Source organism: Trichogramma pretiosum, unplaced genomic scaffold, assembly GCF_000599845.2.
Source record: "Trichogramma pretiosum strain Unisexual culture from Peru unplaced genomic scaffold, Tpre_2.0 scaffold138, whole genome shotgun sequence".
In the NCBI taxonomy this organism is placed as follows: Eukaryota; Metazoa; Arthropoda; class Insecta; order Hymenoptera; family Trichogrammatidae; genus Trichogramma; species Trichogramma pretiosum.
The window spans coordinates 53,330-79,611 of NW_019641654.1; the positions used below are offsets into that span (position 1 = coordinate 53,330).

General features: G+C 35.0%; 1 protein-coding gene across 1 annotated transcript in view; it reads left to right on the forward strand.

Annotated features, from left to right (window-relative positions):
* The first annotated feature begins 10,024 nt into the window (after positions 1-10,024).
* LOC106651209 (putative leucine-rich repeat-containing protein DDB_G0290503) overlaps positions 10,025-26,282 on the forward strand; it is a 165,879-nt gene continuing 149,621 nt past the window's right edge. Inside the window, exons 1-2 of the mRNA XM_023460113.1 lie at positions 10,025-10,075; positions 11,147-11,327. The gene's annotated coding sequence lies outside the window, so the exon portion shown is untranslated. The remainder of the gene's footprint in view (positions 10,076-11,146; positions 11,328-26,282) is intronic.

Genomic DNA, 26,282 nt, shown 5'->3' on the forward strand with positions numbered 1-26,282 from the left:
GCCGTCAGTAAGCGAGTCGAGCACTCGCAGAAAATGCGTCGCGCCAAGACTGCCGCACGCGCGTATGTATGAGTGAGTGCGTGTGTGTCTCCCTTCTCTCGCGCGTTTTCAGGTAGATGATAAGCAGTGGCCCATCGGACTGATGATGTGAAGCCAGGAGCGTGGCCCAGTATCAACACGTGCGAGAAGGACAGAAAAGAGCCGAGCAGACACCGGGCGAATTCCTTTCGCTACGAGGCAGGCAGATTAGAATACGCTGGCGAGTGAGAAGGCTACGCGAAAAGCAGAGTGATAGAAAGACGCAGGAAAACGCGAGCTAGTGCGTGAAGCCGAAGTTGCCGAAGTGATTGCTGAAGTTGTCGTTGTGACGCGGGTGAGCAAGTGCCCGTGTAGTGCCCGTGGGAAATTGCATACACGAGTCAGATCGAAGCCCAGGTGGGCAAGACACGTCGGAGCAGACTCGTCCGATCGGGCAGACAGAATCGCACGAGTGAGGTGCGCAGAGCCCGAAAGAGGACGAGAAGTTTGAATGTAGACAACACACGTGGAGGTACGCCGAAGCCCGGACGCGGGCAGCAGTAGTAGTTGGGCCAAGAAGACTACACCCAGAGCATCGACGATAGGTCATCAGTGCAGCAGCGAGGCGCCGAAGAACTTGGGGTAATTGTAAGATATTTTTAAGTCGTTGGTCGGCGCGGCTGCCGGGCCGCCCGTGTGTGTGTGTGTGTGTGTGAGCAAGTGTGTTAGTGTAAGTGAGGCCACGCGAGTGTCGTAGCGACGACACTGGGCCGATAGTAACGTGCAAGCAAGTCTCGGCCCTCGTGGGCGATCAGAAAGTGCCCAACGCGTGAGTAAGCGGCTACGGGGCCGTATCGTAAGCCGAAGATTGTAAGTCGCGTATTATTTGTTATCGTTTGCCCTCGTGGGCCTTAAATAAAGATAAATCAATTAATCGTAAAGGAACGCGTGTCAATTCATTTCGCTTGACCTATTCGAGAATTTCAGGTATCAGAAGCCTAGGCGAAGGAAGGTGAGTGAACGGTCTCATGGCTCGCCCGTTCTGGTGACGGGCCCAATATCCCCTCTGGGACTCGAGTCAGGTAAAGCGGGCCCCCCATAAATAAAGTGCACGGCAGTCGAGCTGAATTACCCACCCGGGGTAGGCTGTCCGTCGCAATAGATACATTGTCACTTTCTCATAGCAAGGCAATCCTTATTAACTTTGAAAATAACACCTCATGAAAATTTGATTAAAAATTTAACGACACAGTATCAAAATTCTTAAAGATTATTAACGTTGCTGCCAAAAAGTAACGGGAACCGGTCTCTATATATTTTTAAAGTATAAAAACGTCAGGCAAAATTAAGTGGAGATCGCAAACTCGACGTTATCTTGCCAGTTATAGTTGTATTACTATAATTAATTTAGACAATACATTTTCTTATGTATTGTTGCCTGTAGAATTGACTCGTCACGTCAGCTGAGCGATTTGAATACATCTAAGCACAAAAAACCGACTTTTCCTCGCTTTTTTTTGTTAAATTTTCGTCAAATCTCTATTAGACCGATAATAAAACGGGTTTAAAAAATGTTAGAGATATGCGGGTTACGTTACAATTTAGGTTTTTTCTAGTGCAATCGAGTGACACAATTAGTTTAAGTCTAAAAAATTATTTTAATTGATGGAATCGCAATTTTTCAATTTTTTTTTTTCTAAAAATTATCCTTAAATTGACGATTATTCGCTTGCGAAGCAGCAATTTTTGCGTAACCAGTAGGGTGGTCCAAAAAAACTTTTTTTTTAATATACGCTCGCTTAGCCTCTAATTGTCATCAACAAGTAATAACAAGAAGCTCCATACATTTTGAGCCCAAAATATCAATTTCAAAAGGTCACTCAACGATGAAGTAGGATAAAAAACGTGAATTAATACATTTATGCCTAAAAAAAAATTCAAAATTGTTCATTCTTCAAAATTAGTCATTTGAAATAGTCATATGACTTGATGAGCATTTTTACACAACAACATACGGTACATCAACGATGTTCAATACCTATGAAGTCATTCGAAGTCCACAGAAAGTCCATACAACGAAATTTTATAGCCCATTTAATGAAATTTAACGATTTTTCGGGTATTTTTGAAAAAATTCCTGTGAGCGATTTATTAACTTTTCAGGAATCCAGTACGGTGGATTTTCATCTTTTATACCGAAAAAGTAAGAAAAAAAATTTTCAACACATAGGGTCTTAATGCCCGATTTCTAGAGGGTATAGAACATTTCAAAAATTTATCGTCAAAAAACACGAAAAAATGGCAGTAACTGGAATCTTCGCGACTTTTGACTTGTTAATGGTTTGAAAAATATTATGTAGAGAACAAAATATTTAAATAATCTTTAAAGAATACAATCTTTAAATAATATTTATAAGACATTAATAGCATTGTCCATGAATTTTTCAATATGGGGCAATTTTCCGGAAGTATCCTAGCACTCTGCCGCATGGCATTTTTTGGCCAAATCACTCAATTTCTAACTCCCTGTAAAAGTATCGAAAACCCCTAAAAAAATAACTAATTAATGATTTCTCTAGGAAATTTCCTCAGCTTTCCGATGGTGACATTAGATTTCCCATAATTTTCCATTTTCACCGGGAAAATTGTCATCAAACATTCAGAGCTCAATATCAATATCATCTTTTTTTTAGGCATAAATGTATTAATTCACGTTTTTTAACCTACTGGATCGTTGCGCGACTTTTTAAAATTGATATTTTGGGCTCAAAATTTATGGAGCTTCTTGTTATTACTTGTTGATGACAATTGATGAGGCTAAGCGAGCGTATATAAAAAAAAAGTGCTTCGCAAGCGAATAATCGTCAATTTTAGGATAATTTTTAGAGAAAAAAAAATTGAAAAATTGCGATTTCATCAATTCAAATAATTTTTTAGACTTAAACTAATAAAGTCACTCGATTGTACTAGAAAAAACCTAAATTGTAACGTAACCTGGATATCTCTAACATTTTTTTAAACCCGTTTTATTATCGGTCTTATAGAGATTTTACGAAAATTTGACAAAAAAGCGAGGAAAAGTCGATTTTTTGTGCTTAGATGTATTCAAATCGCTCAGCTGACGTGACGAGTCAATTCTACAGGCAACAATACATAAGAAAACGTATTGTCTAAATTAATTATAGTGATACAACTATAACTGGCAAGCTATCGTCGAGTTTACGATCTTCACTTAATTTTGCCTCACGTTTTTGAACTTTAAAAATATATAGAGACCGGTTCCCGTTACTTTTTGGACTTCCTGGGCATGGCTTTTTTCATGTCAAACCCTAAACTTTAAGCTCAGCCTTGAGCCCACGCAATACTAAAACTTTTTGCAAAAACGGCCCGGTCTAATGAGCGCTCATGCAGCCGGTAGGTCTACGTGTATACACGGAAAAACTTTTGACCATGTTTCACGCTCAAATACCTAGAGATAGATTCGGGCTCTGAGTCGAGCACAATTCATGCTCAGACTCGAGTGCGAAACGCCCTCGAGTTCTGTCTACTACTAACTATGATCTTAAGCTGAACGATGAGGCTCGAGAGCGATTCACGCTCAGTCTCGAGGCTGAATCGCGCTCAGTGCTGGTGACGAAACGAGCTCAGTGCTGGTGACGAAACGAGCTCAGTAAAGTCGTGTGTGATTCGTTTTCAGTAGTTGAGCGTGAAACATGGTCAAAAGTTTTTCCGTGTAGGAAATGCGCGTCCTTGCGCTGGTCACCGGCTGACTCAGTACTCGGTGCAAAATTCGCACCGACCGCTGAGGCGTCGTGGTCCAACTTTGGATGAAGTTAAACGGGAAAGAGTTGCCGAAATAACAAAAAAGGGAATTAAGTAGCAAAATATAAAAGTATTTATTGAACAAGAATTGCGAATAGCGGATGCAGCAGCGCAATCGTGGACACACTCACACAGTCACACGGAGACGCGATTACAGACGCGGGAGAGGTCAGAGTACTCGAGTGGTACTTACAGGTGTTGTACGCCATTGCCGTCAATGGCCGCTCGTAGTAGTCACAGCTGGCTTAACCCTCTCACTTGCATAGGCTGCTGCTGGCACGCACAGTTCGCGAAGTCGCAAAGACGAAAAGATATCGTGAGTCTAATTCACAAACAAATCTAATGCCTTAGATACTACTCGCGATCTTATCGATTCTTTCTCGATCGACATGCGTTGATTATACGCCCGTTCAAGTCGTGTGAATCTTGCGTCGCGCACTTGCATCGTTCAATCGTATCTCAATCTTGCAATACGAGGTCGAATTTTGGAGCAATGCATACGATGCTAACTATCTCGCAGTCACCGAGTATCTCTCTCTATGCTCGCGCTCTATGTACTTGCGAGTCGCTCAAATGGGTCACGTGACAAATTGGTAGGCCCTTGCTTCGTAATAGAAAAAGAGATAGGTGACTCCGCGTGCGTTGACACGCGTATTCCTTTTCGCACGCACACACAGGTACACACACGTGTGTCGCTGCGGCTGCTGCGTTAGATACAAGTTGTTTGTGTCCCATCACAGTGGGACTTCATGCTGAAGAGGGGAGAGGCATGTGACAGAGCAACGTGACTGTCACAGCATATTTAATCAAAATTAACTAAATCTGTGTGGCTCTCAGCTTTAAGATTCAAATTCAGTTAAACGAACTGTCGAAGTCCTTTTGTTTCAACTCGAGCTTTCATAAAAAAAAGATGAAATCATGGTTTCTTTTTTTATCGAATATCATTAAAAGCAATAACTTTTCTGCATAAGCAAAACATGAATTTCTCAATAATGCTGGATCAATGACGTTTATTAGTTTAGTAGTCAAATGTCTCGAAATTTTTATAATAAATTCAAAATATCTTGCTTCTTCTCAATAAAAAAAATTGCCAAAGTTTTGCAGTCGATGGTTCTTCTGCTTAAATGAGGGTCGTAATAATTGATAAGCTTATGTTATTCAGCGTACATGATAGATTTTTCTTGAATTGTAACGCTCTAAATTTTTTGCACATTTACTATTCATTATAGATCAAAAAATATCGTTTTATTATTGTTGATCAGTCCTTAAATTTTTACGATTTCCTGTAAGTTGCGATAGGTACGAACTTGACTATGGGTTAATTCTCACATTTTTCAAGTTTCTGTCTTATACTTTCTGAAAAACTATTTGGCCTGGTTGTTTTACCATCAAAATATCCGACTAAATATTTTGTAAGCAATTCGTTAATATGTGTGACCTGGTACTTACTCCACGGATCCGCGGCCCTTGTCGGCCACGTATGTCCCTTCGTCGTCGGTCCGTCCGTCCTCCAACCGTCCTCTCGGTACCTATATCGAATAATAGAACAAGGGCTCGGGCTAATTTACACAATAATTGATAACAGCGTTATTATGCTACTAAAACGATTTATTATCATACGGCCGTTACACGGCCAGAGTGGCCCGAGGACTTGTCGCTGTTTTCGCGTATCGGTGCATCAAGTGCGAGGCTTAGAAGGACAAGGAACATATAAGCAGCTCTCGGCCCGACTCACCACCTCTCCACGTCTGCACCCTGTCGCCTGGATGGTAACCTGTCCTCCTGGAACAAGACAACGGTTGGTAAGCTCGGATGCCTTGTCGTTCTCTCTTGCCGTAGTGATGACCGGCTCCCTCGTTCGGCCGCCGAAATATACACACACTCTTTATGCACTCGAGCTCTCGTCGAGCCGGCCACACTCCTCACGAAGAGGGCTTAGGGTGATCTCACCCGTGGAGCTCGACCAAGAGTCGACTTAAGCATCCAGAGGGTCACCCTGGACGTCGCGCTCACACACACTGCGTAATCTTACACACACCGTACTCTCACACACGATTTACACAAAGTCGATACTCTCGCGTACACACTGTACGATCGTACGATCTTGCCGATTCGTAGGCAACTGACTTGTCCTTTCTCACACGACGTGTTGACAAGCTGTCAACTGTCTTCTCTCCATCGATCGTCGCGCTTGCATGAAAAACATAAATACGACAATCAGATTCTTTCGTATAATCAAATTATCATTGGTTCATATCACACGGTGTATATGTATGTGTGTGTGTGCGCGCGCGTATTAAGGTTTTTGATCGGTATTGGTTGGCAAGAGCGAACAACATACGTTTGCACGTACCGAATTGACACAGATTCGAGTACACGAGCACTGACAGCGAGACTGTAGCAGACGGGATTTTGATAGGAGCGTGAGACACGAGGATAATTATTGTCGCGCGCGAATATAAGGCGAACGCGTGAAACAATAGATAGTCGTTTGCGGGCGTGGGACGTGCATCGCGAGCGCGTGACGCCGATTGAAAAAGTAATTACGTTGCTACGGAGTACATCTGATTGTACGAGTGTGCGTACACACGAGTATTAAGCCGAAAGGGAAATCGGATGTACTGTGCGACAGCGCTAAGCGTGGCAACGCATCGTATAACGTGTGTAATTTTCGTTTTCTGGTAAACGGTCAGCAAATATAAGCCGATGCCAGTAGTAACACGCGCACAAATGGAGCGCTATAAGGAACGAATGCAGATGCTTCTGCAAAATGTGACCGCAAGAGGCATGTGGTCCAAGGTCGGGGAAATGCCGGCCGAAGACATGTTGGCTTCGCTCAGGGACAAGAGATTGAGTGATCAAGGTGGCGAACAGATCTGCCGTGAGAGGCTGTTTCGAGCGCGATTGAGGCGTTTGCCAGCTACGATGTCCCGTGGGACGTGAATCTTGACGATCTCCCAGATCAAACGTCGTCGAACGAGAGCCTGCTCGATCAAACGATGGTCGAGACCCCGGACGACGGAGCCAAGAAGCCAGTGCAGGTCCCCGACACAGAGAGAGCGATGTTCGGGGACGACCTCGAGGCGCGGCTGATGAGTATGACTCGGAGGCCGTACGCCGTGAGGTAAATAGGGCGCTCGGTGAACGAGCTAAGCCACCCGTGGACGCGGCAGGTGCCGAGGTGTTCGGCGCCTTGAATAATACAGGGCTAAAAAACCTGCCGACAGAGGGTGGGTGCCTAGGTAAGCCGCCACGAAATAGCCAGGCGCCGGTCAAGGCTCCACGCAAAATGGTGCTTGGCCGGCGGTCTGCGGAGTCACGAACGTCGTAGACGCCATGGGACGCAGGAGCGATGATGGGACTGCCCCGTGGGACGGTACAGCACCATGATGGCTCGAGTGACGGCGAAGATCTTGCTGGCGCGCAGGAGCACGTAAGGTGGGACGATGTGCATCAAAATGTGAAACGCGAAGATAGCAGCAACAGTGGAAGTACGTTCGATTGATTCGAGAGACCAGCCTGAGATTCTCGGGCGCCAATGACGAGATCGGTGCCGAGACATTTTTAAGCCGACTCGAACGATACCGACGCCGAGGAGGTATACCGACCGACGACCTGCTTTTCGCGTTCGAGGCGGTACTCGTAGATGAGGCCGCGGTCTGGTATGAGTCGGTGGAGCACAAGGTCAAGACTTGGCAGGATTTTGAGCGTCATTTTCGGCGAAGCTTTGCGAGTCAAGCTACGACCGAAGAGCTTTTGACAGAGCTTCGTCAGCGAACGCAGGAAAAAGGAGAGCCGATTTCCACGTATCTGAATAATTTCAGGTTCTTGTGCAGTCGTTTTCGCGTCCCGTTGCCGTACGAGAACCAGCTGGCGATCGCGTTTAGAGGTATAAGGCCCGAATACCGAAATTTTATGGCGCATCGGCAAATTACGAGCTTCAGTGAGTTGGAGTAGGCCGGCAAACAATTCGAGAGCGTGAATCGAATGAACGCGTATTGGCACGAGCCAATAGTAAGCGCGAGTCAGCACTATCCAAGTGCTGCGTATAAGCCGGCAGAGCGGAGTCAATTGGCGGCAGTGCAGACAGATCAGCCGAACGACAAGAGCTCGCCGAAGAAAGAAAAGGAGAAGAAGAAGAAGCAAAAATCGCCGGTGACACCTAAAAAAGCGTCCAAGAACTCGGTCGCAGCATCAGAGAGAGTGCGATCGAGGCCGCAAGGGGCTCGCTCATCACACAGGGCTCGCCGGGCCGCCGAGCATCTGATGCACTCACTGCATCACATATGTAATATACATACAATCCACAGCAGTCGTCAGTTAACAGCCTATTCTATTCTTCATACAATACTTTGGCAAATTTCCACGTTTACTTTAGTTCCATCACAAACACTTACCGTGAAACAGTTCGAGCTGATTTGAATTTAAGATATGAGTGATTCCTACGGATTTAGATCGATACAGCGTCTCTTTTTTATAACGATGCGCATTGAAGTTTTTCTTTATTAAAAAAAATTCTTATGAAAACCTCAGGGTTTACATCTTAATTTTTTTAATACAAATAAAAATACCCTGTAAAATACACTTCTATTTTTTATTAAAAGGTTAAAAAAATAAAGTCCGTGATAACTCAGATCTGTAAGTATTGATGAGGTGAAGTTAAGAAATAACAAAAGGATTTTAATGCAGCGATTGTAATAGTTATTACGTGAACTTTTGCGAGGTTGGAAGCAGACTCATAAGTATATTAGCCATCAAAACAGCGCGCGCTCCGCGCTCTCTCAACTCATCTTTCATTTCATAACTCGATGACGCCTCGTATGGGAAATTAATCAAAAAGCTCAACTCACAGTCAATACTCAATGTACAACAAACTGATTCATTCTGCAGTGCCACTCTCTTAACCAACCAGAACGCTTATGAAATGCGGACACTTTTAGCTGATCCTTTTTCTTCAAGAGAATAAGTTTAATCACGTCTGGTGCCTTTTCGCAGTTTTGTTATTTATATAATTCCCGCTAATATTAATTGCTATTAATTGAAATTTAAAATATTAACTGAAAGTAAGACAGGTGGTGTCATAAATAGATCATAAAAGTTATGAATCTAAGTGCCTTCATGAGTAGCTTCTTGAATACCGTGTTCTACCAAAAATATGCCGTACGCCAATAATGAGCCGTGATCGAATTTTCGAGTCTTAAAAGAATATAAGGTATATTCTTAGAATAAGGTGAGCTTTGCAAAATAATTTTTTATCAATAAGTATACAAAACTTGATGTTAATTGAGTCAGCACAGTCATGAAATCAAATACCAAACTTGTAGCATTTTGCAAAGAAAAGTATTTAGAATACCGTTTGGTGTAACATGAACAGTAAATTTTAGTCTAGCTATCAGAACAGAATAGGGACACGGTAAGGATGATATTTTAACAGTATACGAATAATATAAGTCATGTTCCAAAAATAAGGCGTATCTGTTTTTTTTTTTTGCAAAAAAAATATAAGGCATGGCATATTTTAGGTAGAACACTGGCTTGAGATGCAATTGTGTCCTGGTGCTTTTTTTCTTCAGTTTTTTCACAATTAACGATATAAGTGACATAAGTAACGATGCACGAGTATCTCACGCAATTTTATTGTGCTAAACATCAGAAAGTAAAAAATGATATTACTTTACGTTACGAGGGCTATAAGTTACATTTTACGGCATGGCATGGATGGTCTTAAAAACCGTACAGGAAAGTGTCCCCAATTGCACGAGTATCGTATGACATTTCATAGTACTATATACTAACTTCACATTTATGTCCCCTTTTGCAATGCATAAGTTGCCCTTTCTAGCTCTTCGGCGTTTGTATCACACTCACATACGCTCGTGTGATAACCTCACTTCGTGTTACCAGAAAGGGCGACTTGTGCCACCGAAAAGCGTGCCAAATGTAAACTTATGCCACGTAGTGCTATAAAATTTATTTAGTAAACCTTTTTAAACTGCACATTTATTAGTGTACTTCTTACATTCTGTAATAATTATATTCAGGCAGTATTCAAAAGCAAGAGTCTTTAGAAGAAAGTGTTCAAATGGATACCCCTCCCAGAAGTCCAGTGGAAATGCCTATGAGTGATGAGATTTCAGAAATAAAAAGTTCCAAAACTGTAATGAATAAACGTTCCGATATGACTCCGAAGCAGAAGTGGCACATAGCATTTAGCAAAATCGTTATGCAATTAAACGTAAGTTAATTTATTTATTCAATAATATTTTTAAAATTCAATGAGAGTGCCTACCTTCATAAAGAACTGAATATTTTATTAGAATTTCATTAGATAAATAATGTTGACAGTAGTTAAAAATGTATAAATCTTCATTCGTCATTGAAGCTACCGATGTAAAATTAATAATTCCTCCAAACATCGTGTTAGAACGGGTAAATTTATATAAGAATGTGCGTATGGAATACAATCATTAATGTGTATGTATGTAGCGGTGATTGACCAGTACATGTCTACGTTGTCACCGAGCTGCTATTTACCTCTCAGTACTAATTAACCTCTATCTAATTTTCTTAGTCACTTGTTCGTCGACAGTCAAACCAACATGTATCGAGGAGCGCGAGACAAGTATGACAGGAACTAAGTGATGACACTCCGCTACTCATATACTCATTTATACATTTGAATAAATATTATTATTTTGATGAAAACAATCGTAGATTTATTTAGTTTTACACATATAATTAACACATCGTTGTTAAAAATTTATTTAATTGTTAATAAATTAAGCTTAAAAATGGCTATCCAGATCTATTGTATCATAATCTCTTTTGTTTACTACTTTTATTAGCGGGTATGTGAACAATCCGAAAGAATCTCGCGTTGAAAAATTTTTAGTAACAGTATATTCAGAATTTAACAGTTATCGATAATAATAGACTACAGTCACATCTGTAAAATTGAGGTTATTTGTTTCTTGTACTCTATGTGTCAATTGCAATTTGGGATCGTCATAATTATTATTTCAATTTAAATGCTTAGATTCATGTCGACTATTTCATTCGAGAGGACCTCTTTTATATTTACAGTGTATTCTCCAGACGAAAATCCGAAAATGATATCGCCTCTATTCGTGGATTTGAGGATGAAAGATGTGGAGAAAATATGTTTATTGACTATTAGGTCAAAGAGTCATGAACAATTAATTCATAACCGAATTTTCACCTTTGTTTAAGTAGTTTTTAATATTAGTTAATGGATTAACAAAATTAGGTTAAGGTTGCTTGTTTGCATAACACTCTGCTTTTTTAGGAACTTAACCATGATCGCGAGCTTGATTTGTTTAGCTGTGTTCCGTGAAAGTGCATTAAAGATATCAACAGACTTCAATAATGAAAAATGTTGGGCTACTGAGCTTCACTGGAGCGTCAACTGTAGCTGCTCATTTGAAGACCTACCTTCTTACTACACAGTTCATTACAACAACTACAAGGTACATATTTATGTAGAATATATAATTTTTTTCACTCAATATAAATTCTACTGTATGTTTCATCAATAACGCAGCGACAAATTTCTTACTTGAATAAGTGCAGGTTGTGAGTTGTGTTGTATTTAACTAAATAACATAAATAAGTAGCTATTAATGACACACAGTGGTTAGAAATTCAAGCATAGCTAGCGTCCTAATAGCAGTGCCGAAAAGTGTCCTGTATATAAACTGAGCATCTTACGAGATATTATTGTAAAATACGAGCTAAGTTCGTATTTTTGCCCTTTTTTCTAAGATATAAGTAACACTTTTTTGCTAGTCGCAATGTCACGCCATAAAATAGAATAAGCTCAAAAGCGCAGTAAGTGCCATAAGAACGAGGAGATGTCATAAAGTATGACTTACTATACTACAAAAAAACAAACCATGATTATAAACTTAACCTAATACGTGATTTTCCATTATGTGGATAAGAAATGTGATCTACAAAATTCATAAATAAGCGTTGTTAGATTTACTGAATAATCCACAGATTTAAAGTAATATGTCACAGACTCAAAGTGTCTATCGTTTAGAATTTGCCTTATTTTTAAGTGTAAATTAGGTATTCATGGACTTTAAACTTAAAGTTATCACATTTCGAATTGGTGAAATAACATTTTAAAAATTCAAAATGACATGTTCTGAAATATGAAAAAAAAGGAAAAACCTTTCAGAAATTCAACTAAAAAATAATGAGCTGAAGGAAAAAATTCGAAAATTTTTTATTCGAAAATTTCATTTAATTTTTTTTTATTTTTTACAAAGCTTGTACACGAATTTCGTTGATTTCATGTACATCGCCCTCAATCAATAGATGTATAATCAGTGAGTCTAATCTTATAAAAAACATTATACACACTGTAGTATACCTATAGCTACTATAAATATAGATATACAAACACTTCAACCTCTTCTGATAGACAACAAGAACCCGCAATTGAAAAAATTTTTTTTTTTTGCATTTATTTGGTATTCTCTTATCCTGAATACAATAATTGTACATAAAAATATTGATTGCAATACTTACTGATGTTTATGTGGAATTCTCTAAAACTTTTAGTTTTTCGACAAAAAAAATAAATAGAAATTTTCTCATGGCACACGTATGGGATATGAAATTTCTTAAACATTTTCACCTGGAAAAAAGAAATAACATCGCGCTCACGATAAGGGCTGTAGGGTGCCTTCAAAAATGAGGGTTAAAGACATTTTAATTTTTTTTTCTTATTTTCATGTATATTGTAAGTACTTAAATATAATAAACACTTTAAAAACTTTCAATCAACATAAAATAATAATTTATAACAATAATCAATCCTCTTGTCTTAACAAATAACACTAGTTGTTCAAATAATTTTGAATTACAAATAATTTAACGAGATTACAAAGCCAGGCTAAGCCGATTTTTTTGAAGCTCATTTTTTAAGATAAATATTTTTCCCTAAAAACTACATTAACTGGAAAACAGCCTAAACATATTCACGTAGCTGTGTAGAAAAATATTAGGGAATCTCAAAAAATATGTTTGAAAATAATCGGTTCAGGTGGAATTTATTAATTCCTCAAAAATCATGCTGAAAGTATTGGATTGAAGTAATTTGTTTTTATTTAAAAAAAAATTTATTTAAAAAAATTATTTAATAAAACAAACGAAAATTTAAAAAAAAAAATTAATTATCAAAAATATTTATTAAAAATAAAAATTATTTAGCAAAAAAATTTTATTTTTATTTTCATACAACGACGAGTGAAAACGTTGATTATAATATACACTAACTCTTCCGTGAAATTGGATGAATCTCTGACAAAAAAATTATTTTACTTAATCTATTTCCAAGCGATTAAGGGCAAAATAAATTTCAGCCCTTGCGTAAAAATGTTCTAAATAACCCAAATTTGAAAGACCTTAGGGTACAGAGTCGGTTCATGTCCAGTTTAGAGTGTGCCATAAAAAAATGTCATTTCTTTGGTTCGTGAGCCCAACATATGTGCGGTCTTCAATCCGGTCCAAAGGGGCACAAGGGTTTTTGATAACGAAATCGATTCGTAGAGCTTCATGCCTCTCGATTTGGGTGGAGAAATATTAAACGGTGCTACTCGGCATTCATTTCAATTTTTAAAACTGAATTTTATAATAATCTAGTTCCCATTATTAAATTGAGGATTCTGAGTCTTGGGGTAAGGGTATCACTCAGAAACAATAATTTTTAAATAAAATAACCCAAACACACTCTGAAAAAAAATTCAAAGCGCTGGGGACACCGGTGTTTTTTATATAGAACTACGAAATTATAAATTTACTGAAGTTCCTTTTTGAAATCTCATTAGAACATGTAAAAATACTCTTATAGTTTACCATACTCCACGTTATATAATCGAGTTTTAAGCACGTGCTTAATAACCTTTAATATTATAATTATAGTCACAGATATTGTCGCAATAATTACAATTCAAGATCCACATCGGTTTCTTTAATATTAAAGGTTTGTGAGGATTCCACTTATATGTTCATGTACATGCGGGATGCGGCTAAAGTATGGATACACCTGGAAATTTCCTGGAAAAAGCGCACGAAAAAAATCGACGTATTTTTTGACGAGGAATCTAATGGTGACCTTGAATTTAACCTTGAACATAACCATCAAGCTCCAGTGACCCAAAAATCGATTTTTCAAATGGAAATCCCCATTTTTTATAACAGATTTGAAAAGAGCAAAAAATTTTACTTTCAAATATGTATTTTGTTTTTTTTTTTAAGGTCATTTTGGAGGCGGTACAATTAGAAAAAAAGCCCTTACTGGAACTTAATTTTAGGTTAAATCGGGGTTTTATTTGCGTCTGTAATGCATGTATTGCCTTTAATTAATTGAACAATAATTTTATTAATAATTAAAATGTTTATTAATAATTAGGTTTCTGATAATGTGAATTTAAATTGATTCAACAACTTTTATCATTAAGATTTATTATAAAATTTTAATTAATAATAAACTTATTGTTTAATAAATTAGAGGCAATACAGTCACTTCAGATCTGACAATAGATCTGATGTCAGATCTGATATAAGTTCTGATGTCGATTATCGAATACAAGATCTGGTATCAGATCTGATGTAAGATCTGGCGTACATTTGTCAGATCTTATACCATATCTGATGCCAGATCTGGAGTCAGATCTTACATACTATTTTCACCTGGGAAATATATACAGAAAGGTACTTTACTTGTATTCACGTGTGATATAATAACTGCATTTAACGATACAGACGATGGGTCATTGGAGATTATATTATAACAAGAATATTAAATACAAAAGTTATAAGCGTTTATTAAAAAGACGAATGCTTATCAAATCCACGATATTTAAAAAATTTTTTAGGAGAAATCATTTTAGTTAGGGAATTACATATAGTTTTGATTTACTTGCTGTTTTATTACAACAAAAATCTTCAAACTATTCATGTTATATTACATTTAAGAACCTTGTAAATTCATAGTTATAAACTAAATCTTCTAAAATATAAATAATGTTTAATATACAATGGATAATAAAAAATAAACTTAAAACAAGAATTCATACTTTTTTATTATAATAAATGAATGCAAAATGAAATTATATTCATCAAATTTTCTAATTTTTGAAAACTATTGACTATTTTTAACAGAAGAAAAGTCAGCATTGATTTTTAAAAACTTTGTGAATAAAAATTGAATTAATTAACTGTGATTTCCTAAATTATCCTCATAGATTTATAGCCTAAAATCCACATTAAATCTACGGGAAATCTACGATAAATGTATACGTTGGAACTAAGAGAATTTTTATCAAACATGTTTCATGTAAGAAATTATTTCATAATGTAAGAAAGATTCTTAATGACAGTAAAATAATAAAATTTTTACTTTATAAATAAAAATGTTTTCACACTGAACAACAAAAAATATAAAATTGACTGAAAAATACTTTTAACTTTAAATTTTTTTCTACATTCACATTTTTCATTTAAATTATTTTGCAATTTTTAGCAACGGAATATTGTCATAGTATTGGATTGGTTTAATGAAATTTTTTCTTCCTTAAAAATATTTTTTTCGTAAAGTAAATCAAAAGTTTTATATCTTACAATTATTTGAGGGGAGATATGGAATATCATATAGGGGTGCTGTTTGGACTTAAGGGAAGGGATATAGTGATAGAAGATCTACACGTTGCTGCTCATACCGGCAGTAGTAACTGTTCTGAATTCTTCAGATATACACAGAGCTTGCAAGTTCGATGCATACTTTTTCTTTCGTGAAATATTTTAATTTAATCATTCACAAAAATTAAAATAAATTTACATCTCGAATAAAATTGTTGTAGATTATATTATTACAATATTATCTTGAATAAAATTAAAATCTTGGAATTTTAATTTTTTATTGAAAAGTTTATAGGACTTGATTCTGTATAATATTCTTTCCATTAGCAACAGATTAAATCAAGAAAAATTTGAAAAATGTGACTTTTAAAAGTCAAAAATTATTCGTTGGGATGAAATAATTTAGCGTGAAGTACAATTTCATACGTTTTTTTTTGGTTTTTCCATGAGCAGGATTTAAATTGAACTTAGTAATCAATAGCATTATAAATAATAGAATCATGAAAAAATTACAGTTTATCAAATAAACAAGATAAAAAAAATGAAAGAGTAAAAAATAGTATAACGTGGGGTAAGTAGTTTAAATTTCGTGTTAAGAAGATATGAATTTTGATGAATTATAAGTGGTAGATATGTAAAGCTTTAATAATTCTGATTTCAAACATTAAACTAAATTTCTCTTCGAAAATGATTTAAAAATTTTATTAAAAACAATAGCACTTTATCGTGGAAAAAAAATAAACTTATTATTATTATTTGATATTTCAAGTCACATTATCAATGATAAGACTGTAATTGTATCAAAACTTGTTTCCGATTTCAACTGGTATTCACCACTCGTAATTAATAACATTATTTAATACTCTAAAGTGTTATTACATATTATTAATTTTCAATTCCGATTCCAATAAATTATAGTATGAAAATAAACCTCGTGATTTTAACTTCATAACAAATCTTATTTAAAATAGATATTTTCACACTATATTTACTGATTACATTTAGGGATGAATTTTGGGAAAATTTTGCGAAAAGATAACAATATAACATGATTAATTTATGACTCAAAATTGTTGAGAAAATTCAAACTCGCATTTTATGCAGAATATTTAGGGGATATTGGTACAGATTTTATTTATCTATCTTTTCTTTTATTTAAATTAGTTCAATTTTATGAATGTTAAATATACATGAATTCACTCATTTGTACATTCAAGAACCACCTAATAAGAACTTGAATGATGCAAAAATTGTTTTATGAAAAATTTGAACAAAAACAATAAATAGTTAGGACAAATTTGCACTCTAAAATATTAACAATAAAGAATAAAAATAAAATTTGAAGCTATCATATTTTAATATCCCCGACGGAAACTTTTCTCATGAGAAAATTTTATACAGTTTAAAAAAGCCTGAAATATTACACTATTATACAAGTAATTTAAGGTAATTTAAGGGTAATTTATGGTGTAGTTTAGGGCCCAAGCTCAGCGAGTGCCCTGAAAGCCGCGTCAGAAAGTGTCACTTATGATTCGAGTATCATACTCAATTTCATAGCACTGTGCTCCACATTTATGCTCCGTTTTTCGAGTCATAAGTCGCAGTTTCTGGTACCGCGGAGTGAGGTTAGCGCACGAGCGTAGCGAGTGCAATGCGAACAACACAACAACATAGTACTATATAAGTCTTAGAAATGTGCAGATTTCATAAACCTGATTGATGATTTTAAAGAATTAATCAGAGTTTTTAAAAATTTATAAAACCTTGTAGGAACTCGTTTTTTTAAACAAAAGTGTTAAACTTTTTTTTTAATTTTTTTTTCTTAGTTGTTCATATGGTTGCCAGTATAGTTTTTTCATCATTACTTTTGGAAAGCGTTGATACCGATCAAAAAAGTTTTAAAACCAATAAAAATTTTCACCAACACTTTATAACTCTTCGTAACTCTTTGAAATACAGGGGTCCCTCGTATAACGCGGGGGTTGCGTTTCAAAATGTACCGCGTAATGTGAAACCGCGTTATAAGGGACCTTAGTTTTATATAAAAAGGGGGGTTCCGTTCCTGGTCATGAAAATTAGAGATAACGAATTTCGTAAATTAAATGAAAATGTAGATTTTTTTCAAATTATGAAACACATGTATTTATTTTGAGGGAAAATACGTGCGGCCTTGGAATCAGCATTTGTGCTCTCTCCTGATGAATTTATTATTTTTTACGATAGGATACACAAGACAGCAATTTTCAAAAAATTCAAAGTATCAATGAAAAACGATAGCTTGCGGTCACTTTTAGCAAATAAATGGGGCGTTATTGCAGAATTCCAAAAAAAAAGAACAAGAATAGTAAAGTCTTTCTATGATTTCAGGGGGGGGGGGGGGATAACGATTTTCGCGGGGGGACGCCTCAACTTTCAGCTACGCCACTGGCTGTGCTCATTGGAATTTTTCACGCATGAGATCCTGCATCCAAATAATTATCATTTCTTCAGTTTTCTCAATTAAATTTTGCCGGATTCTTTTGGAGCCTTTAGCATGTTTTCCTAATCGGGTAAACCAGCTAGTTAACGGACACTGCTAGTTTTCGGACCTCTTCAACTTTGAGTTAGAATAATAAGATAACGCCTACTTCTAGCGATGCGTGGTTTTATTTAATGAATACAGCATGTAATTTTCTTCAAAATGACATAGATTAATAAAAGATTGGTTCATTATATCAATTATAATTTAGTTAGATTTGCAGGCTACTTTAACAATGTATGATAAATTGCCAAAATTTACGAAAATTCTTTAGTAACCCAGTTGAAAAAAATTGCGTAGATTTCTACGTGGATTATCCACGCAATTTTTTTCGACTGGGAAGTGGTTTTTGTAAATCTGACTTAATTACTTGAAATGTTAATTATTCATCAAAAAAAGCTATTGGAGCATGTTCAGAAGCCTTTTCTCAACAATTTCCCATAGTTTTATTATTTTCAACGGGTCAAATTGAATAAAAATTTTGGTGTCCGGTTATTGACCGAAGAAAATAAAGAAAATTTAGTTTTCGGACAGGTGTCCGAAAATTAGATTTAATGATTATTCTAATATGCTAGTTATCGGACACTCCGAAAAAAGTGTTTATATTCGTTCTCCATCCATATCCTATATAATATAAAATTTTTTGGAAAGATGATTTTTTTATAATGTAAGAAAATTGTAAGAAAATGAAGTACACATTATTGTTAAAAATTGTATTATTCATCAGTTTATTTTACAAAGATCGCTAGCAACTTAAAATTATATACTTCATTAGAATTTTGTAAATATTTAATTATTTTTTAAAAATTCGTAAAAAGTAAACCATTGTGTGTATTTGTAAAAAAATTGTTTTAAATTTATATTTTATCAAGGAATTTTATTCTGAAAGTTTTAATAAAAACATGAATAACAAATTGTAATATACAATGGGTTTTTTGACTTTTGCAATGACTCATAAGTTAATATAAATTAATTATTGTTCATTTTGAAAACATAAGTAACAAAAATCGTAAATTATGCGTTTGAAAAATCTATTATTTTACTTTACTCCACTTCTAATAAACTCAGATTCTCAAAAAGTACTACGCCTTATAATAAAGTTATATTCAGTGAAGCATGAATTCGAAAAGCCGAAAAAAGAAGAATCGAGAGAGTTGTAAAATTAAATTTGTAAATAATTTTTTATTGTTAATAACATAATAAAATGGTTCAGTATATAATTTTTTAGCCTTTTTTGTTTATTAATTTCATTTCTATAACTCACATGAACATTATTATTGATTTATAACCTAATTTTTACGGTGTCCGAAAACTAACATTTTCGGGTTTTTTTAGAAATTCCTCTTAAAATAGCTGAAAAAATTATTTTAGGTAAAAATAAACATATGCATTAGAAAGAGCAGAAAATTTCCTAAGAGATTGTATATTCAAAAAAAAATTTATCAAACGAGTAAACTCCCCCAATCGATTATAATAGGAAATTTCCTTTAGTGTCTAATAACTAGCTGGTTTACCCTATTTTTGCACTCTCACGTATTTTTTTTTGTCGTTTGAACGAATTGTGCGAATCGTCGATTCATTGACGTTAAAACGTCTGGCAACAACAGCGACTCTTTCTCCACTTTGCTTCATGCATTTCCTCGTTGGTTTTGGCGATTTTTTCACATTCGGTGCCATTGTGATAAAAAACAAATACAAATCAAACAATTCTCCGAAAAAATTCGTGTACATCGACGTCAAAAAAAGGTTATTAAAAAAAATGTATGCATAAACAATGAACATTGCTACGTGAATCCGCGTTATAGGGTGCCAAAAATTCGCGTTATGTGAGGGGTTGGAGCATTTGACAATCCGCAACCTTCGTATGAAAACAACATTTTTTTAAGTTTTCATGATGCTTCAAAGACCTTCGGAAAAAATCATCGAAAAACATGAAAGTTTATATACGACGCTAGGATGCGAAATATAACCTTCCATTTTTTCCTTATCTTTGCCATTAAAGCATATAGACTGAACATTTTTTAAGATTTTTTCATAGAAGGTGCTACCATCTAGAGCTGAAAAACATCCTTTGTGAACGGAAATTACATTTTAGGACGATACGAAGCGTTAAAAAATATAAAAAGAATTTTTTTTGTCAAATTTCATCAAAATACATGATCTCAAATTTTTTTTATAGATAACACTACATTCTAGAGCAAAAAAACATACTTTAGTTGTAGAAGTGAGCGTACATTAAAAAATAAGATAAATTTTCTTTAATTCTTTGATAAATTTTTATAGCTTTTTTCATCACAGCGTGCAGTAACATCTTAAAATCGACTTCTTGCACTCGATGATAAAAAATACTATACGTAACTGAGGCGGTTTTCTATCTTGCATAAGTGTCAGTTTGCAGCCCGAGCGTAGCGAGTTACGTAGTGTACTATTACAATACAACTATAAGTAACACTTTACGGCACGACGTAGTTATTCGGTGGCATAAGTCACACTTTACGGCACCGCGGCGTTCGCATCACACTCGCATCCGCTCATGCGCTAATCCCACTTCGCGCTTCCATGTGAGTGAGACTCATGACTCGGAAAAGGGGGCATAAATGTGAACTTAGTTCAGCGCTATAAAATTGAGTACGATACTCGTGCCATGGGGCCACTTTTTGGCCCAGCTATTAGGATCATCGCTGCGCTCGGGCTCTAAACTACGCAGTGCCAAAAAGTGTTAATTATGGCACTTGTATCGTAAAGAACTATTTCTCCCGAGTACTTTTCTTTCTAAGGCCTTCTTTTTTAATGAGAGCATCAGATATACTTTTGCACAATTCTGAAAAACCATTAAAAAACTATGAAAGACTTGAAGAGAGCTTCAAATTGAAAAAAAAAATTGATTATTTACTGAGATACACCTGTTTCTGTGAGTCTGTTTTACATACTTAGCATGCTAACTTTTTTCTTCTTCTGTATTTTTTGGCGTTTTGCGTTTATTCTAAATGCACCTCAAATTGAACCGTTGAAGCTATAGCAGCACCAAGGTCGTGTATGCTTCTTCAAAACATCAATGGTCACAAACACAGCTTCTGGCGTGACTATCTGACGGATAACTCTGCACATCATACATTTTTTTCATTTTACGTTGCTTTTGTTATTTCCACGATAAACCTACTAATTACCTTGCTCGAGGTTGCGTTTAAAGATGTGTACGTCAGGGATCTCCTGAACGCTGTAACTCTATCGGTACGCTCTGAATGTTACGACAGATATTAAAAAACACGACTCACCAGAAAACGCAAATAAAGAAAAAATTTAGTATGCAAAGTATTAAGCAAATTTCAGGGAAAACTTTGGTCACTATGCAGCAGGCGTGTCCTAAGCGCACATGCGCAGTAATCACCAAATCGTTCCCGTGGTCACGTGTTTGATTTAACCTGTCTGCTACTCTATTTCAATAACATTTTAGACGACAATACTGCAATAACAGTAACACCTATAATTTTATCGAGATTATTAGGATTCTTAAGGTGAAAAATAGACGCAAACATCATGCTTTGCTGTGTTTTAAATTGTAAAGGGCTTACTCGTTTTAATTGGTGCTAATGAATAATAAATTGTCATGAATTTCTCGTAATCGTTACCTGTGAAATGATTTAACATTTGATAGTAAACTGTATCCTAGAAAATTAGATATAATTATATGAAATGAATAGTACCTGTTATACTTTGAAGTATGGCATCCTTATCAGAAAAATGTTTTTTACACAGTCCATGTATGTATAATTAGTATAAAATCTGGGCTTCGAATTGCGTCCAGCCACTTTATTCTCTGGTCACTATATTTTGGAAACTTGAAACGAGTAAGCGCTTTACAATTTAAAACACGGCAACGCATGATGTTTGTGTCTATTTTTCACTTTGAGAATCCTGATAATCTCGATAAAATTATAGGTGTTGCTGTTACTGCAGTTTTGTCGTCTCCAATGTTATTGAAATAGAGTAGCAGACAGGTTAAATCAAACATGTGACCGCGGGCACGAGTTGGTGATTACTGCGTATGTGCGCTTAAGACACGCCTGCGACCTAGTGGCCAAAGTTTTCGCTGAAATTTACCTAATAAAAAAAAGACTTACAAAAATTGTAAAATTTTGATGGTAAACCTTTTTTTCAAAAGTTACAACAAATGCAATGGAAAGAGAAAGAAAATTCTTTCCAAATTTTGCATGAAAATTTTCAATTTACAGGTGCCCGTAAGCCTTTTGGGGACTTTTTAACAAGTTTTTACCTATTTCTTGCTTTAGAAAGAGTGATTTTTGACTCTAGACGGTAGCACCCTCTATGAAAAAAAAATTTTAAAATTTCAAGTTACGTGTTTTAATGGCAAAGATAAGTGAAAAAAATTGCAGGTTATGTTTGCAATCACAGCGTCGTAGAGTACTCTGCACGTACACTGCCCGTCAACTACTATTGCCATACCTGAGCGGAAAATGAGTAAACTTCAAAGTTTTGTAGCTCAGTCAAAAAAAATCGGATTGATATTTGGAAACAACCATTCAAAAGGTCTTTACTAGCACTTTAAAGCTATATAAATTTTTATTAGGTTTATTTATTTATTTATCAATTGTTATTAACAATTAACGAATAAAGAATATTGTTTTATTTTGTCTCCGCTATTTCTCTTGCCATTTTAGTTAGAAATGTTATAGAAACATTTAAAACCTATGGATTTGTTCTATTTGTAGGTTTTAACGAGACCTTTAAATCCTTTTTTTAAAGATTGTCCTGCGAGCTTTTTTCACAAATATTCAGCCTTATTAGTGCAAAAACTATTCTTTTTTCGTTCGCATGTACACCATTCAAATGGCCGTAGAAAAAAATGATATGTACAAAAAAGGTTGGTTTTTATGTGTACAATATGAAGCAATAGTTACAATCCGTTCCTGAGAACATTTTTTTTTTCGATTTTTTATGCATGTTAACCCACCAACGCTCAAAGTGACAAAATTTGTTGTTCGCGATCAATGCGATTTTTTCCCATGTTCAAGGCCTTAATAAGACTTCACGTATATATAATTTTATGTAGAATTGAATGCCCTTTCAGAATCTGTGCTTGAATTGGAGGGTTGATGCTTAGTTAAAAAGTTATAGTTTTATGGCAAAAGTAATTGACGGGCAGTGTATATTCAAGCACACATTTTTGTTTTAATTCATATGGTTTGCCGAAAAACAATCATAACAGTACTGTTTGAGAGTGACGTATGAGTTCAATCTTTCCTAAAGTGCTTGTGTTTCTAATCATTGATGTTTTGAAGAAGTGTACCCGACTTTGGTGCTAAAGCTCAATCGGTATCCTCTGAAAATGTTGATTGGTGACGAAAACATAATTTGCTAGAAAACACGAAAGAAGAAAAAATGTAAGATTTGAAGTATAGGTAAAAAGCTTAAGGAAACAACCTTATCTCTGTTAAAATATAGAAATTTTAAAGTAAAATTTAAATATATAGAAATTTTGGAGTAAAATATAGAAATATACAGGCGATCCCCGTTTTACGCGGGGGTTCCGTTCCTTTCGAGTACCGCTTATAAAAAAACCGCGTAAAACGATACATTGTTTATATGGAAATAGGGGGGTATGGTTCCAAAAAATACAGAAGAACAGAATTTAAAAATATCATTCACATCATTGATTTTTGAAAAAATCAGTAATTTGTGACTGTTTTCGACTTCGTATATAATCTTTGTAAAGATCTTCATATATTTGAATGGCAGAATCGCAAATATGTTTGAATTTCAAGCTCCGAACCATAATGGGATCGTAACTTGAAGGTACTAATGGTCAGTCAAAAAACTAAGCGAAATTAAAAATGATGATTAAATTTTTTTTATTAAATTATTGAGTAGGATTTTTCCTCCCTTTTTCATTTCATCTTTCGAAACTCCAAAATTTTCATTTTGCACTGAAATACACCTATTTCCGTGAGCCTTTTTTGTATACTTTACATATTATATTTTTTCTTCTTTTGTGTTTTCTGGCGAGTGGTGTTTTTGGTCATCTGTGTAACTTTCAGAGTACCTGGGGAGCTGTAGAACCAGAGTCGTGTACACTTCATTAGAACATTAATGTTTACGGACACTACCACGGGTGAGACAATCTAACACGCAGATTGCTCTGTATGAACAGTTAAACACACCTTTTCATTCATTTGACGTTATTTGCCGAAATTTAAACCATACATGAGGCAAAACACCATTGTTGCCCCAGCACTTCGCGGGAGTGACCAAAACAGCCCGATTGCTCAGTTTTCAGCTCGCTTGCAAAGGCTCAAATAAAATTTAGATAAATATACTAAATATGTGTTTCAATAGGTATTCACATCAGCTTTCAAGTGAAGTCAAAAATGCAAAAATGTGCCTTCATAACCTAAAAAAAGTGACTTGAAGGTAAATTACACTGTAAATTCTAGAGTACAACTCCAATCGACTTTTAGAGTAGCTAGATCGAAAGATCTCGCAATTTCACTTTAAAATTAGTCTTTAATAGTTAATATTTTCGATTTTTCTCTAGCAGTGAAGGAGGAAAGAGCATTTTTTGAGCGTTTTTGCGGATCACTCGGTGGGCTACGACTCTCCTTGCTTTATCAATGCCTTGAATTACTCGCACGAAAGTAAACAAATATGTTCTTTCAATGTATTTTTTCCTCAGCTTTTTGATAGAGATACTTCTTTTTTGAGAAAATGATTTTTTCATGATCAAATGCAAAAAAATATAAAAATAAATCGTTCTTATCTACGCTTTTTTCTAATAACTCATTGAGAAAAAGTATATTTTTTAAAAACTAACTACACCATAAAAAAGCTGAAGAACGAATACACCAAAATGATATATTTGTTTACTTCTGTGCGAGTAATATAAAGTATTAATAAAGCAAGGAGAGTCGTAGACCGCCGAGGTACCCACCCTGTTGAAAAGGATTACGTAATTCAACCACGTAACTCGATATGTAATTCTCGAAAATCATGTAATTAGTTACATCGAAATTATGTAATTGTGATGTCACTTAACTACATAATTAAATACATGATTAGTTTTATCATAAAATACGTAAAGTTGAATTCATTCCTCATAAAATGTACACTAAACTGTACGTACTTTTATTTCGCCCATTCCGCTCGGGTCGGTCTTTATGTCCAATTTCATGTTCCAATTTTTGTTCCACTTGCAGATTTTAAATAGCAAGTTAAGTAGAAAAGATGTATAAGAAGGCGTGTAAAAAAGTGTTGAAATAATCTATTTTTGAATAATTGATAAATCAAATATAAAATTTAAAAATTTCAGTGAAAATTTCTAAAAAGGAGTTTTCCAAGCTTACCTATAATACTAGTTTCGATAATCTGAAGGGTTCATTTTTTAAATAAATAAAGTCTTAAATTCTATTTCATATATATATTTTTTTAATAATGTAATAGGTTTGGTATTGGACAAATATATTGTTGTTCTTGTAAATTAATGAATACACAAATTCTATCAATACTGAGGCTATTTATCACAATATTATTTTCAGAAATATTAATTACTAATTTCATAGGAAGAGTGTAAAGTTGATCAAAAGTATTGGCAGTTTCTATGACGGTACAAATAACAAATTGTTTATTTGTCAATCGATCACTAATGAATCCTTTTATTTGAATGAATATTCCTTCTTTTGTTACGGCATAAGAATTATCTGATCTAATTCTTCTCATTTGCGTAGAAGTATATAAACAACCATTTATAATGACTTTATGATAAGTTCTACTGTTATTTGAAAGTTCAAGTTGATCAATAAATTGTCTTTTTGTCGGTCGATGGCGTCCTAAATATCTTATGTTGTCCATTTTAAATGAATTAGATGTGTATTTGTTGAACAATTTATTCACGAGTTGAATCATAACAGATTCAGGCCCAATAAATTTTCTTATGACAGACTCACATTGAGCCATTACCTCAGATCTAACGATCTGATGGACAACTCCTTTTGCTGCATGAACTCTTCTCAAAATAAGTCCATTTCCAGATTCAAATGAATATCCATTTCTTACATACAAAGGTCCCCAATCGATAACACTTTGTACTACATGAACAAGTTGATGTACATTAAAAGTCATGGCTTTAAAACCATACAATCTTTGCGTTTCTAACGAGAAAATGACCAAATTTTCTTGAACTCTTTCAAGTTCTTGATTTAAAATTGAATCTTGTAACAAAATATGGAATGCATCAACAAGT